This window comes from Octopus sinensis, linkage group LG18 (assembly GCF_006345805.1).
Source record: "Octopus sinensis linkage group LG18, ASM634580v1, whole genome shotgun sequence".
Classification (NCBI taxonomy): Eukaryota; Metazoa; Mollusca; class Cephalopoda; order Octopoda; family Octopodidae; genus Octopus; species Octopus sinensis.
Genome location: NC_043014.1, coordinates 31646468 through 31663977, shown reverse-complemented (window position 1 = coordinate 31663977; position 17510 = coordinate 31646468). Strand labels below are relative to the sequence as shown.

General features: G+C 37.6%; 1 long non-coding RNA gene across 1 annotated transcript; it reads left to right on the top strand.

Moving 5' to 3' along the window:
* Nucleotides 1–227: 227 nt before the first annotated feature.
* On the top strand, nucleotides 228–14380 carry LOC118766965. Its single transcript, XR_005002884.1, has 3 exons — nucleotides 228–341; nucleotides 5592–5597; nucleotides 14370–14380. It is a non-coding gene; the product is annotated as an uncharacterized LOC118766965 (long non-coding RNA).
* The last annotated feature ends 3130 nt before the right edge of the window (nucleotides 14381–17510 follow it).

The window sequence follows — 17510 nt, the reverse complement described above, 5'->3', positions numbered from 1 at the left end:
AGAGGGCTCTTGCAATGAAGATATGTTGTTATCAAGAGTTCATTTTGATTTAGTGGCATGTAGGAGAAATGTCATCATCTGTAGTCACAACTCATGTTTCACTGCTAATGCTTACAATAAAATGAAACCAACAGCAATGGGGAATGTACAAAAACTGACTTGATTATCTTGATTTATACTGTCTTATTTTCTTCCGATGCTACTTTAATAAGTTAACAAAATGATGTCATTGAAAAATTATAAAAAAATAAGAAATTTATAATACCCTACTTCTTTACATTAACCTATTCATTTTTGTCATTCAGGATTGTCAAGTTATTTTTATGCCATTCTCCATTATTGTTGGTTTCATTTTCGTTTATATTTTACCTAATATGGCTGTAAAACAAAAGATCGCCTTAATTTTTTGAATATAACTTATGATTTTTTCTATTATGTTTCAATTTTTAAAAAAATATTTTTAAAATGTTTCTGTCTTTATTTTTTTAATGTAACTACAGCTTGTTATAACTTATTTTCATGTTGTTTTTTACAAAGTATAATTTTGTATTATGTTGCTTACCATATCATTTCCACTTTTGCAAAAATTTCACAGACGACAGTGGTTTAGAATTTGTCCCTGTTGCTGGTGCTATCCTGCAACTTTTCCTTCTAGTTTTGCTAATTGTTCTTTCAGACTGTCTATACCCACCAATTTTTAACTATTTCTGCCAAACATTAGTTATTTTAGCGAACAGGGAAACAGATCCCTCGCAGTCAACTATCACCCAATCTCACCTCCCACATCATTAAAGTGTTTGAAAGAGTGTTAAGATCAAGGATAGCTGACTTCCTGGAGACCCACAAACTCCTAAATGCAAATCAGCATGGCTTTCGCTGTGGCAGGGACTGTCTAACACAGCTCTTACACCACATTGAAGATGTACTCAAAGCCTTCGGAACAGGTTCAAACTCTGACGTCATATATCTTGACTTCAGTAAAGCGTTCGACAGGGTAGACCATAATATCCTACTCTCAAAATTGGCAAATGTTGGAATCCGTGGAAAAGTTCTACACTGGATTAAGTATTTCCTGGTGAATAGAACACAACATGTTGTAGTTGATGGAGTCCACTCAAGCCCAGCAAAAGTCACCAGCGGTGTTCCCCAGGGGACTGTTTTGGGTCTGCTACTTTTCATAATTTACATAAACGACCTTTCCAGTGTTGTACATTACTGCAAAGTGAAAATATTTGCTGATGACACTAAGCTCCAGCAAATCGTCAATGAAGAAGCAGACCGAACTCAACTCCAGTCTGATCTATATGCTGTGAGTCAATGGGCAGACAGAAACAAAATGCAACTGAATGAGGGAAAATTTGAGCTGATGCATTTTGGAAGAAATTCCTCAGTAAAACAGCCATACTCTCTTCCTTCAGGGGAACCGCTCACAGTCTCTAACAATATCAGAGACCTGGGTGTAATTGTTGATGACGACCTCAGTTGGAGTGCACACATCAACAAGAAGGTCGATAGAGCTCGTAGGATGAGTTCCTCGATCGTAAGAACTTTCCGGTCCAGAGAACAAGGTGTCATCATACCACTTTTCTCCTCCTTTGTACGGCCACACCTTGAATACTGCTGCTCACTGTGGTCTCCCCATAGAAGACAAAATATCTCCAGAATTGAGTCACCCCAGAGGACACTCACTAAAAGAATTGAAGGCATGGCTGCTATCGATTATTGGGATCGCCTTAAAGCCTTGAAACTTTACTCCCTCCAGCGTCGCCGTGAGCGGTACATCATTTGTACGATGTGGAGAATATATCGCCAACTTTGCCCTAACGACCTTAACATTAGCTTCAAGGTTCATCCAAGACTGGGACCACGGGCCATACGTCCCCTGCCCAATTCAAGATCACAGCATACATGTACACTGCAACATAATTTCTTTTCCTCAACAGGCCCTGCCCTATTTAACATTGTCCCGAGGGAGATCAAAGAGGAAAAGGATCCCATCAACTTTAAACGGAGTCTGGATAGATTCCTTCAAAGAATACCAGATAAGCCACCCATAATTCGATACAACTCACCCAACAAGAACTCACTACTTGAACAAAACTTGATACAACTCACCCAACAAGAACTCACTACTTGAACAAAACTTGACTTAAACAGGATTCGAATAATCCTATCAGGTGGTGCTATTAAGTTAGACATGGCCTGGACCAATCTTTGGTTGAAACATATCTAAGTTATCTAAGTTATCTAAGTCTACTACCATAAGTACCTGACCTTAAATAGGTGGATGTATAAAAAATGAAAAAAAGTCAAAACAAACAAACAAGGATCATACGAATAGCAAAACATCTCAATTGCAATCCAAAATACCCTCTTCCTTCACAAACATAACAAATGTAAAAGAAAAGTTATATGCTCAAAAATTGCCATCAGATAGTTTAAAGTCTAGAGAGATCTATGCAATACAAAATTTCTTCTCAAATTATATCTTTTGAAGTGATTCTGACACCTATTCATTTCACTTCAAGTGAAACATAATTTTGAAGAAAAGTAATTTTATGGAAACCAAATCCTTAATCTGTAATCCTTGATTTGCTGTTTCACTCAAACTCTTTTCTATTAAATTTTGATTAACTTTGGCAGCAGGGCTACTTATCTGCCAAACACATAAGAATAACAGGTATTCATAAAGTGCCTGTCTTAATATACCTGTAGCAGGATTAAATGAAGTGATTCTACATTGCTGTTATCAGTTCCAGCTTCCTTTTATTTTTGAAATTATTTTCATTTGCTTCTATTCAGATTATATATTATATTCTGGGAATATCCAAGAGTGCCACAGAAAATTCAACTGTCTGGATCTCAAAAGAGAAAAATTTCTGAAGAAAAAAGTGAAGAAAATGCTGCTGTATTAACAAAGACACGTCTTACGGAATCTTTCTTTGCTTTGAAAAAAGAAAATTCAGAGGCTAATGATGAAGAATCCGTACCAGATGTCCCTTTTGAAGAACCAGTCACACTCCCAAGTACATCTGCAGAAAACACGAAGAACATATCACCTCAAAATATTGAAGACAAAGAACTATCATCTCCTACTGTCATGGATAGTATAACGACATCATGGGATCCAGACCCAGCCAAGTGGTTTTCTGCCAGAGAAAAGTATTTGTCCATGTTCTTTCAGAAAAAATCAGCCATATGTCAAAATAGAAATGATTCTGACTCCTACCCAGAATCTCGACCCCATTATCAATCTGGTGAAGATAAACTACCGTGATTATAAAAATTCAATGTTTTATACAATTCTGGAAAAAAGTGAGCAGCTTTTCAGAAAGTGGCTCCTGTACAGCTCATCAAAGGGTACAGTTTATTGCTTTTGCTGTACCTTAATGTCAAGTCAACTTGGGAAAAAGCAGAGGAGAAAATGAAAACACATGAACAAAGTCAAGGCCACAGAGATTCTGTGTTCAACCTTTTATGTAGGGAATTTTCTCATGTTAAAAAGGAGTTGGAAAAACAAATCCAAGAAAACAAGAAGTACTGGTTCTATATTTAAGAGATGAGAAATTATGTACATTATTTACATGATTTACATTTGACAGATATATCTCCTCATCTTGTTTGTTGTTAACACTTATCCTCATTTTGTTTGTGTTAACAATAAACAAGACGAGGAAAAATATCCGTCAAATGTAAATAATGAAGAAATACTGGACAGAAGTATTGTGTCATGTTATGGTTGTGACAATATTTCTAGCTGAGAAGGCAGTGAGCTGGTAGACACGTTAGCATGCTGGGTGAAATGCTTAGCGGTATTTCATCTGTCTTTACGTTCTGAGTTCAAATTCCGCTGAGGTTGACTTTGCCTTTCATCCTTTCGTGGTCGATAAATTAAGCACCAGTTGCATACAAGAGTCAATCTAATCAAGTGGCCCCTTCCCCAAAAAATTTCAGGCCTTGTGCGTAGAGTAGAAAAGAATATCTTTAGCTGAGAGTGGTCTAGCATTTAGATGTAGGCTCTAAACACAATGGGAATTTTCTAGGAATTATGGAACTTACAGCACAATTTCATCTATTTCTAATGGGCCACATGAAAAAAGTTGGCAATCCTGGAAGTGGTAAGCAGTCATACATGTCACCTACTATCCACAAAGAAATTGTTCTGTGGTTGGCAAAATATGTCGCAAATAATATTGTTGCAGAACTTAAAACTGCCAAGTATTTCTCTGTTTCTGTAGACTCAACACCAACTAACAACTTACTGTGCATAATGTTATTTCTGGTAAATCAATAGAAAGGTTTTTAACTTTCCTACAAACTGGTTCCCACAAAGTGGAAGTACTGGCTGCACCTCACTCTTAAAATTCCTGAAAAAACGGGTTTAAATTTTGAAGACTGCAGGAGACAGTCCTATGACAATGCCAGTAATATGTCTGGTCATTATACAGGAATGCAAGCCAGGCTCAAAGAAAAGAATCTGGCTGCAGTTTTCATTCCCTGTGCTGCTCATTTTTTCAAATCTTGTCGGACAAGCTGCTGCTTCTTGCTGTGTTGAAGCTGTTAGCTATTTTGGTTTCATACAAAGGTTATATACCTCATTCTCTGCATCAATGCACAGAGGGGCAAATTTAAAGAAATCGTTGGAAAGTAATAAAAGAGCACTAACTTTGAAGTCCCTGTCAGAAACACATTGGTCAGCAAGAACTAATGCTACTGAAGTCCTCATTGATGGATATAGTTGCATCCAAAATGCACTCAGAGATATTGAAGATGACTTAGAACAAACACCTGAAGCAAGATATGAAGCTCAGGTATTGGCAGACAAAATGGATTGTCTTGAAACTGCTCTGATGGCTAAGATTTAGCCTATAATTCTTGTATTGTTTAACAGTACAAATAAAGCTTTTCAAGGAGTTAAGTTGATTTGAATAAAGTGATTGATCTTATTGATTCTTTGGAAAGCTTTCTGAAATCACTCCAAGATAGGTATGAAGAATTGGAGCTGGATGCCAGGGACATGTGTGGAAACCCAGAGTTTAAAGCAACAATAGATAGACCAAGGAAGAGAAATAAACATGATGTAAATCCAGCATCAACCTCTTCTGAAGTTGTCCTTTCTGCAAGAGAAAAATTCAAATACAGGACATTCAATGTCATTTTAGATCAGTTGTCTGTTGCCTTACAAAAATGCAGGGTAGCCTATCAATCAGTGCATGACAAGTTTAAAATCATAGTGATATTATGTAAAGGCGGCGAGCTGGCAGAATCGTTAGCGCGCCGGGCGAAATGCTTAGCGGTATTTCGTCTGCGTTACGTTGTGAGTTCAAATTCCGCCGAGGTCGACTTTGCCTTTCATCCTTTCGAGGTCGATAAATTAAGTACCAGTTACGCACTGGGGTCGATGTAATCGACTTAATACCTATGTCTGTCCTTGTTTGTCCCCTCTGTGTTTAGCCCCTTATGGGTAATAAAGAAATAGGTATTATGTAATTTACTTAATGCAGAAACAAGATCTGAAGCTGTGAAACTCATCACTGCTTTTCTTTGTGATTTTAATGAGGTGTACATAGAAGAAATTGTACGGTTTGTAGCTTTTTGTAAGCTCAGGTCATGTTTCATCCCATCTCAGCAGGCACTTTTAATACATAACGAAGGGATTATTGAAACTTTTCCTTATGTTGATGTAGCTCTTAGAATATTTTTGAGCTTAATGGTCACATATTGTTTAGAATAGAGGTCATTCAGTAAATTGGGTCTGATAAAGAATTACCTGAGGACCATGATGGCCCATGAAAGTGCTCTGTGCTTGTTGCATGTAGAGAGCAGTATCCTAAAGACAATATAGTTTGAGAATTCATTAAACATTTTTTAAATGCCAAATGCAGAAAGAAAGATTTTTTGTAGGTATGGAAGTAGTATATAGCATTAAGTTGGTAAAACTTGCTGTGATAAGTTAAGATGACAAAATTCTGCATTAATAGATACATATAAACTTTCTCTGCTAACTCATCAAATTCAATTATAGGCAATATACAGGGTTTGAGATTTAAAACTGTTGATTTTCATTGCTTCTAAGTCTTGTTTCTGAGGGGCCCACTGAACTTGAAGTGCCCCGGGCGCCCTTTGGGTTAAATCCAGTCCTGACTGGGACTAATGGTTGAGTGAAGATGGCATGAATCCAGCCAGTTCTGGGATGCAGAGGGAAGACGTAGTTCGCTTATGGTGAAAGACAATCAGACGTATGGCTTTTTTACTAGACAGTCTCATGTTACTAAGTGTGCAACAACAGCTCCATTCCAAATGTGATCAGAGTAATACTCAATTGTGGACCTCCAATGAGATTTGTAGTGCAGGGATCTTCAAGCAACATGTCGCACATCATGTGATACAAGGTCGTACAGAAAGGAAAAACTTTAAAATTATATTTCTAATTTATTGACATAGGCATGTCTGTGTAGTAAGAAAGTTGCTTCCCAATACACATGGGTCTGAGTTCAGTCACACTGCACAGCACCTTCGACAGGTGTCTTCTATTATAGCAGCAGGCCAACTAAAGCCTTCTGAACAGATTTGGTAGACGGAAAGAAACCCGCCCTATATATATATGTATATATATCTATTACTGTGTGTCTTTGTGTCTACTTGTCAACTGCTGCTGGTGTATTTATGTCCCTGTAACTTAGATAAAGAGATCAATGGAATAAGGACCAGGCTTAAGAAATAAGTCCTGGGGTCGACGTGTTCGACTAAAACATGGTGCCCCTGCATAGCCACAGTCACATAACTGAAACAAGTAAAAGAATATGGCAATCTGTAGAGTGTCTTTTACAGATGTAAATGATGTGTTACAAATGTAATAATTAAATTATGCACTTGACTGCGTTCTCTTATGCATGTAATCCAACGGTGTGGGGAAAATTATCTTGCATGAAATTAGTCTGTGGTGCAAGAATATTTTGGAAACTGCCATTGTTGAGTAATGATAATTGTTGGAATGTAGAGTATCTTCCAGGCCTCAGGAGACATGAAAGTCATTGGAATGTGATCCTAGCTATGTTAAGGATGTACTTTTACCAATCTCACAGAAAAAAACATCCTACAGTCTAATGTAGGTATGTATGTATGTATGATGTATGTATGTATGTATGTATGTATGTATGTGTGTGTACGTACGTACGCACGTATGTACGTACGCATGTATGTAGGTACGTACGTATGTATGTACGTATGTACATATGTATGTACGTGTGTATGTATGTACGTACGTACATACATACATACATACATACATAATACATACATACATACATACATACATACATACATACATACGTATGTACGTATGAATGAACGTATGTATGTATAAAGTAATGATGGAGTCTTGTAACGCTGGGTATATACAGTAACCATATGCAAATGATTTTAAAGTTGATTTCACAGTTATACATGCTTTCATAAATACATACATGCACGCGCATATGTCTGTTCGTGTGTACGTCCGATTGTGTGCCTGTGTGTATGCATGTGCGCCTGCATGTTTGTATGTATGCGTAAATGCATGTACCTGTGTGTGTGTGTGTGTTAGTGTTTGCGTGAGTGCGTGTGTGTGCGTGCCATCCTGCCAGCTCACCGCCATTATACAAGTAAATATTCATTTCAAATTTTAGCACAAGGCCAGCAGTTTCGAGGGAGTGGGTAGGTCCATTACATAGATCTCAGTGATCAGCTAGCACTTCATTTCATCAACCCCGAAAGATTTTTAAAAAAGTCGAATCCGGCAGAATTTTAACTCAGAACACGAAGAAGGACAATATGCTGCTAAGTATTTTGCCTGTCGTGCTAAAGATCCTGCCAGTTCGTCACATTTATATTAGTATATATTGATAGACAGATAGGTATGCACACACACAAAAGTACATGAAACACACGTACACATAGACACACATACACGAAAACACGAACACATTAATGTAAATACTTACATTATATATGTAAATATTAGGGCAAATTTTCACATTAACACCCGCTCGATTTTCAGCAAAAAAACAAAAACAAATTCGGATTTTTTGCATGGGATCAAGTACCCTGACCTCCTAATATGCTGCAAATCCCATATTTTGGGTTGGAAAGGGTGTGAGCCCCCACCCCCACCGAATTTTCACTGAGACAAAAAAAATTCGGATTTTTTATGTGGAATCAAGTACTTTGACTTCCTAATATGCTGCAAATCCAATATTTTGGTTCAGAGAACGGGGGAGACGAAGCAAATTTTCACTGAGGAAAAAAAAAATTCGGATTTTTTCTGTGGAATCAAGTACCGTGACCCCCTAATATGCTGCAAATCCCTTATTTTGGTTCGGAAAAGGAGGAGCTCCCTATCCCTGGAATTTTCACTAAGGAAAAAAAATATTTGTTTGTGTATACGTGTGTGTGCTATTGTGTGCGTGCGCGTCTATGTTCGAAATTCATTCAAGAATTTCTCGTCTAGTCCAGAGATTTCCATTTCCCTTCATATTGTCATTATGACGTCATAATATCGGAAACGTTTTCTCCAAGGCATTCGTTCCAAATAATATTCAGTCTCTTTCAACCTTTCGCGGTGATTAGAGGCTAGGGAATGTGTGCGTCGGGGGACGCACCCGGACACCTGAAGACTAGAGTGAAGTCAGAGTCATCTTCACCTTGTTTTTGGTGTTTGTGGGGATATTTTGAGCGGACCCTCACAGCTGTGCCCTCCTCACAATTGGTTCCTCATAACTTTAAGAAAAAATAGATATCTTTGAAGGAAATATTCTACAAATACCTCTCAGATAGCATACATTACGACTATATCAGAATTTAATGTGAAGAAAATAGAAGGCGCGCACACATATATACTGACCCACATCCCAATTTATTTCCAGAATTTCCGTGAATTTTTTTTTTTTACATTAAATTCCGATATAATCGTAATCTACGCAATCAGAGAGATATTTATAGAAAATTTCTTTGGAAATACAACTTTTTTTCTGGAGGTTATCAGGAAACAAAGGTCGGGACACAGTTGTGTGGGTCAGCTGTTTTATGTACCTTTGAGTTCTTAAACACCCTCTGTAACATGCTGGTTGGTACCATAACATAGTTACAAGGTGTCCAGTATTGTTCCTCCAACCGTATGAACTCTTAGCCAGGCAGTTTCAGGACAGGAAACCTGGAGGTTCCAACCACAAACGATAGTTCACTCTCGATATATTCACACAGAATATTTCATTATAAACAATCGGGATATGATAGTAAAGATCGGTAAATAAAAATCGTAAATGAAATATTCCTTTCTGCTATATGAACAGGGCTTGAAATTTGGTGGAATGAAAAGTCGAACATTTTGAACCCAAAGCTTGACTAGAACTTATTTTATCAACAACAAAAGAATCAAGGGAACCATCGACCTCCGTGAAATTTGAACTGAGATTGCAAACGTGGACGAAATGCCGCTGGCGTGCTAACCTTTCTGCTGTTCATTGCCTTATGAACACGATTAATGGTTACTCAACATTCAGTCCGTGGATAGATGAAGAGACAAGGGTTATAAAATTGGTAAGTGTTTTAAGTTTGATGCTCTTAAAATGTTTGATAATATTTTCTTGATATTTTGATTATACTAAACAGTAAATTCTGTCTGTCTGCCACCATCGTATCTAACTCTTCATTTGCTCTAATATAGACATTATACCTTTTTGGAATGAGAATGACCTCAGGATTGAAAATATGTCCTTCTTTTGGTTCTTGACATCCAGTATTGGAATTCAAAAACTATTTTTTGCAGGTAAAACTTGGCAAATTCACGCCAGCTTGGCGTTCGTCAGATGACGTCAGAAATGAAGGGAGGAGATAAATGACGTTCGCTTCATTAATTTTACGTCCCGACAAGAACTTTGGGACAAAATGGCCAACAGTTGAAATTCAACTTGGGACTGAAACAATAGAAAGATGGATTAATTCTCATCCATCCTAAACATCTGTTCAAACACTAACGGGGCATATAATCATTATACTTATATTATAGTTAAGCTAATCTGCTGTTTGTAGTCGGCTCAATTAGTCCTCCATAGGAGCCAGCTTAAAAGTCCGCAGAGTGTGCAGCTTTTAAGCTAGGCTCTAATAAAGTAAAGTAGTAGCTCCATTAATTGTTCGATAATTTTCATGCAATCACTATAGCTGCAAACGCAATTTAGCAACACAGCTTTGGTTATAAGTGTACAATGTGTTTGTGACTAAGAATGTTATTGTACAACATCTCTCTCTCTCTCTCTCTCTCTCTCTCTCTCTATCTACCTATCTATCTATCTTTCTCTCTTTCTCTTTCTTTCTCTCACATACGCGCACACGCAAACTTGTTTGCAAGCTTTTTTCAAGTTACTTTCATCCATAAACGTTAGTTCATTTAGACTGTCCAATGTTTCTTCCTTACTTCCACCCGTATCAACTCTTACACACTGAAGCAGATACCTCAAACTACACAAAATGAGAAACATGAAATCACTGTCTGTCTCAGTAAGATGAAAACCCACTTCTTTGATCATAAATTCAACCAATCTCATTTCTTTAATACCCTTTCTAAGTCATTGGAATTAAAGAAGATTTTCTTCTCTGTTAACTTCTCATGTATTTTGTGTCAATTCATTTATGGCTGGGTGGAATTTCGCGAAAAATTATACAAGTGTAGAATGATCAGGTGGTGATACTCGGCTTTGTATTTTTTTCATAGCTCCTATGGTTACCGAGATAATCTAGTATAATAATACTCTTGTGTTTGTGAATGAGAAAGGAAGATGTGATTGATGAATAAGGAAGGAAGGGGTGATGTCATACTTGGTAGTGGGATGATGAAAATTTTACAATGAAAAAATAAATCAAACCGCGTTTCATCTCTGTGTGAATATATGTGTGTGTGTGTATGTAAAAGGTGGGTATGTGAATGTGTGTGTGTGTGTATGCTTGTGTGTGTGTGCGTGCGTGTGCACACGCAATGGAAGTGGGATGGTTCATCTTTGTTCATTTAGTATCTGGGTTTATTTTTTGATTTGGTTGAATCTTGGTTAGTTTCTTTTTGTTGGTCAGTTATTTTTAGCGTTTTGACAGAAAAAAAAGTCATTCTAAAATTTTTTTTTAACATAAGCGTACCCCAACAAGTTGAATGCTTACACAGAGCAGATTTTACAGCCACATCATCCAAACCGACCAGGTGAAACCAGGCTTAGCTGCTAGTACATGTATATCTATTATATAAAATCCGTTGTCTGTGTGTGTGTCTTCTAGGATCTCAGGCAACATCCGTCCGATTGCACTCAAATTTGATATGTAGATACCGACAGTATCAGGGCGTGTATAAGTCTTGAAAAAAATTACAAAAATCGATTCCAGGTGAGAATGTGATAAATAAAGCCGTGGGAACGAGCATTTGTACACGTAAGTACATCAGTCGAAATCCATCTTTTGCTGGTGTCTCAAATTTAGGTTAAATCAGTGTTTCTCAAAGGGGAGGCCTATGGAACGGTCAGACAAGTTGTTTTGAGAAAATTTGGTTTAAATGTTTGACAACTCAGCACCAGCTGTGTGTGTATATATATATATATATATATGTATATATCAATGGAATTTGTATCTTTGTGGTACCAGTGCCGGTGGCACACAAGAAAACCATCCGAACGTGGCCGTAGCCAGTACCGCATCGACTGGCCTCCGTGCTTTGGGGACGTAACAAACACCATCCGATCGTGGCCGTCCGCCAGCCTCATCTGGCACCTGTGTCGGTGGCACATAAAAACACCATCCGAGCGTGGCCGTCTGCCAGCCTCGTCTGGCACCTGTGTCGGTGGCACATAAAAACACCATCCGAAGACCCGGCAAGACTAGTCAGGCCATAACCCGTGGCCCCTACCTGGGACGTAGTCAGTCCACCTGTGCATACCTTCCTTCTTGTGACACTTGTGAAGACCTGTTGAGGCAAGTGAAAATCAAAACAAATCAAAATAGATGAACATCAATGGAATTTGTATCTTTGTGGTACCAGTGCTGGTGGCACACAAGAAAATCATCCGAATGTGGCCGTAGCCAGTACCGCATAGACTGGCCTCCGTGCTTTGGGGACGTAACAAACACCATCCGATCGTGGCCGTCCGCCAGCCTCATCTGGCACCTGTGTCGGTGGCACATAAAAACACCATCCGGGCGTGGCTGTCTGCCAGCCTCGTCTGGCACCTGTGTCGGTGGCACATAAAAACACCATCCGAGCGTGGCCGTTCGCCAGCCTCGTCTGGCACCTGTGTCGGTGGCACATAAAATCACCCACTACACTCTCGGAGTGGTTGGCGTTAGGAAGGGCATCCATCTGTAGAAACACTGCCAGATCTGACTGGCCTGGTGCAGCCTTCGGGCTCCCCAGACCCCAGTTGAACCGTCCAACCCATGCTAGCATGGAAAACGGACGCTAAATGATGATGATGATGATATATAAATGCAACTAATTAGAAAATGGAGAAAACCACAGATTAACCAACTCATTGATTGAACCACATTTATAGCTTATTTTTTAATACTGATCAGATTGCCAAAATGCAGTCTATAAATAATTGGGAGAATAAAGTTCTTTATCTTCATAGGGTATTCGAAATAAGGCAACGGATCTTCATCAGAGTGAAAAACAAAAGCATGCAATATAAACAAAAAAAAGAAAGAAAAGGAAAAGAAAACATGGCTTACACAAATAGTCTAAAAACCCAATATGTTAAGATCAAATAATTACCATCAGGGACTACAGAGTCGATATGTAATATTTTTGTAGAAGTACATGTACTCATCTACTCTACAAATGGCATTGAGTAATGCTTCAGTTTAATGTAAAACTTACAGGGAAAAATTCAATTTAGTATTAAATCAAATTTCACAATATAAATATATAAAATATAAATTAGAGATAAAACCACTATTATGCAATTCAAACAATGATAGACATAAACCAAAACAGAAATAACAAATAAAATATATTTTTATAAAACAAACACACACACACACACACACATATATATATATATATATATATATATATATCATCATGATACATGTGTGTGTGTATGAAGGTATACACACACACACACATGCACTCATAAATATATGTATGTGTGTACATATATATGTATATATGCTGTATATCTCTGAACTTGTTTGGGCGTACCCATTTGTCTGTGTGCATATATGCGCATATAAACGAACATGCAGCTGCAACAACATCAATTATTACAACAAAAACACCCCTTTCCCTCTACAGCAGCTGCTGTTGCTATTACCACTACCACCACCACTGCCATCACCACCACTACTACAACTAGCAGTAAAAATAAGGACAAGAAGGGTTTATTTTGTATTTTTACCAAGCACAATTATTTGTTGGTATTTCAATCAATCCCAGTACATGACTGGTACTTAATTTATTTTGTGGAATTGCTTTATTGTTCACAGGACAATAAAGGTTCATCAACTGCAGCAGGATTTGAACTCAGAATATTGTTGATTTCATTGATCGTAGCTGTCATTGTACAACATCCTGTTCTTTCTGTCAACCATTTTCACTTTGTAACTCTCTCTCTCTTTCTCCCTTTTTCTCTAGGACTTACTCTTTCTTTCTTTTTTTTCTTTCTTTCTGTCAGTCTCTCTCTCTCCCTCCATCCATCCTTCTCTCTCTCTCTCTCTATTTATCTATCTATATCTTTCTCTCTTGCCAAAACTAAATACTACAAGGCATTTTGTCCAGATCTTAAATATTTTCCTTATCCACGACTCTTGTTATAATTGTAATAATGATGTTCACATAGTAATGATGTCAAAGTTTGTGGAAAATCTTTTGCATTCTGTATTCAAATCACTCTGAAAATCAATGAAAGTCAATTTTTCCTTTCATCTTCCCAGAATTTTGTCAAATAAAATAACTGTCAAATACTGGAGTTGATAAAATCTTTCAGAAATATCTGGCCTTGTGCCTATGTTAGAAATCAATATTCATGTAACAACCATTATCATCATCATCGTCATCATCATCATCGTCATCATCATCCTCCTCATCATCATTTAATGTCTGCTTTCCATGCTGGCATGATTTGGATGGTTTGTCAGGAGCAACCAGCTGAAGGGCTGCCCAGGCACCACGTCTTTTTTGGCAGGGTTTCTACAACTGGATGCCCTTCCTAACACCAACCACTTTACAGAGTGTATTGGGTGTTTTTATGCAGCACCAGCATAGATGCATATATGTGGCACTGGTACAGGTGTTTTTTCACATGATACCAGTACCCACAAGCCTGCAAAATTAGGAACACTCAGCTGGAGAGGGATAGAGGGGACATACCTTAATGCAAGGGCAACCATGATTTTACTTAGTTTGACATGTCTTCTCAAGCACAGCAAATTACCAGGAGTCTCAGTCACCTGTCATCCCCTCAGTGAGGTCCAACATCTGAAGATCCTTTCTCACTACTTTGTTCCACGTCTTCCTGGATCTACCCCATCCACATGTTCCCTCCACAATTAGAGATTGGAACCTTTTAGTGCAACTGTCTTTAAGGCAGATGTAGACTCATCAGCCATGAATCGAAAGAATTCTTTGGGGTTTGAATAATTCACCTCTGGAAACATGGGTGTTTTGTTCAACATCCTTAAACAACCCTTATTCAGGGACCTTATGAGCGGGATGGGTTACTCGAGCAGAAGAAATTCTAACTGGACCCCACCTGCAAGGTCATGTGCTGTTTATTTTGACATGAGATCACCATGTCACACACATATGGTTGTGATGCATGTGCCAAGTGTGCCCTTATCAGATGGGTAGTCATCATGGCTTCGTATATTTTAACCCAGTGTCACTTTGATGGCAGGCACTGCTCCATCACTGAATAATAATAATAATAATACTAATAATAATAATAATAATAATTTTGGCACAAGGCCCGCAGTTTTGTGGGAGAGGATGAGTCAAATATATTGATCCTAGTACTCAACTAGTACTTATTTTATCCACCCAGGAAGGATGAAAGGCAAACTCGACCTCAGCAGAATTTGAACTCAGAATGTAAAGACAGACAAAATGCCACTAAGTACTTTGTCCGGTGTGTTAATGATTTTGCCAGCTTACCACCTTTATAATAATAATGATAATGGTAATAATAGTAAATAATAAATATAATACAAAAAAATGGTGGTCTTAAATGATAAAAGTGAACCTAACAATATACATGTAGAAAATAAATGATAAATAATCGAAACTGAAGGGTTTACCTGAGAATTTGATCTGGCCTATTGATTAGATTGATTAAAAAACTGATAGCTACACTTCATACTTACATGAAGAGAGTCTCGAAACAATAGTTGGTGGGCAGGGGTAGGGTTGCGGATTATTGAAGTGTTTCTTTTAAGAACCAACATCAATAATGAACACTACTACATGAATTGAAGCGACAGAACAAAGAAATACATGGGATCTAGCAGCAAGCATTGGTTACAGAGGCAACGATAATGACTGTGGGGGTGATGGGGTGGGGGTATTGTGGCAGCGGCGGCGGTGGTGGTGGTGGTGGTGGTGGTGGTGGAGGCATTGGTGGTGGTGGTGGTGGTGACAGTGGTGGTAGTGGTGGTAGTGGTGGTGGTGGTGGTGGTGGTGGTGGTGGTATCAACAGAGGTCACTGAAACTTCACAGTACCAGCAATAGTATTAGTAGTAACAGTGGTGCTGTTAGTAGTAGTAGTAGTAGCAACTGTAGCAGTAACAAAAGAGTTTTTGTGCTTAGTAACTCCCTAGTCAAGCTAATCATTTGACAATCTTTATGATAGATACTTAGTGAGACAACCAAACTATCTGACAATGATTGTAGATAGTCAAAGATAACTAGATTGGTCAACTATGATTAGGAAGGCAGTAAGGCAATTTGATTGGTCAACAATGATTGTAGATGAACAGGACAGCTAGTCTGAACAACTAGGATTGTAGGTAATCAGTAGGACAGTTTGACTGGTCAAGTATGACTGTAGATAACCAATGAGATAATTTGATTGGTTGACTGTGATTAGGTAGTTGGTGGAACAATAGATTGATGAAATATTATTGCGAATACTCAATCAAACAACTTGACTGGTTAACTATGACTAGATAATAAATGGAAGAATTAGATTAGTCAACTTTGATTGTAGGTAGACAATGGGACAACTTGATTGATCAACTTTGATTGTAGGTTGTCCTTGGGGCAACTAGATTGATCAACCCTGGTTGTATATCAAAGGCATAGTATCATTGCAGTTAACTAATGGGAAAAACTTGTCTTATATCAAGGACAAATTAATAGGAAATGCTGTTTCAAATGACAAACAATTTCATATTTTTCACTTACCAAGGGATGTACCAACATCTGTACCTAAAACACTTAATGTTTGATAAACGGAAATGCTATGAAAAGAGAAAAAAATGAGCAGGGAAATGAAAGACCAAAGATGGCCTTGATGAACTGGGAAAAGAAAATGACAAATTTGTGAATAACACTGATTTAAAAAGGCATATAATTTAGTTCCATACTAATATATTAAGTATTGTCTAACATTGTTTAAGATCTCAGAAAATGTTAGATTATGCACTGCAATATGGAAGACTGAAGTTACCATCTGAAAGAGACAGGTTAGCAGATGTATAGATAAGAAGAGTCATTTTTCAAGAGGAGATCCTCTCTTTTATTTTGATTGTAATACCACTAATCCCTTCATTCTAAATGAAGCTCATAACAGATATTCTCAGGGAAGGAACAGAAGTAAATTCAATCATCTGGTCATGGATGATTTTAAAAGTTTTATGCCAAAGACTAGAATCAACTAGATCCTTTAGTGCAAATTTTATAAATATTTTGCAGTTACATTAGGATATGATTTGATATTGAGAAATGCATTTTTATTGAATTTTCTTGAAAATGCCTGCTGCACATTCTTGTTTAACTGTGTTCAAGCATATTCTAGCACACAAACCGCCTTTTCATTTCTAGTGAATGTCATTCTTCATCCTGAAAAGAAAGGAAAAAAATTAGTTTTTACACATTTTGTTAAAATTTGAGATCATTTGAAAATTGACTATGTTATTAGACCATGAAATAATATCAATCTTTTGGGGACATCCTGTATATCTATTATGGCTGATCATACTAATCAGTTTCACACTAAAGGTTCAACAGAGTGTTAGGTAACAGTTTGGTTATGTAACGCTGCATTCTTCAGAAATGAAGGTTATAGAATGAAATATGGCAAATGTCAAATATACAAGTGCATTTTTTTCTGATTTATGAATTCTTTGATGATATATAGATATAGATATAGATACAAACAGGCTTCTTTCAGTTTCTATCTATCAAATACATTTACAAATCTTTGATTGACCAAGGGCTATAGTAGAAGGCACTTGTCTAAGGTCCTACACAATGGAACTGAATTGGAGACCATATGGTTGGG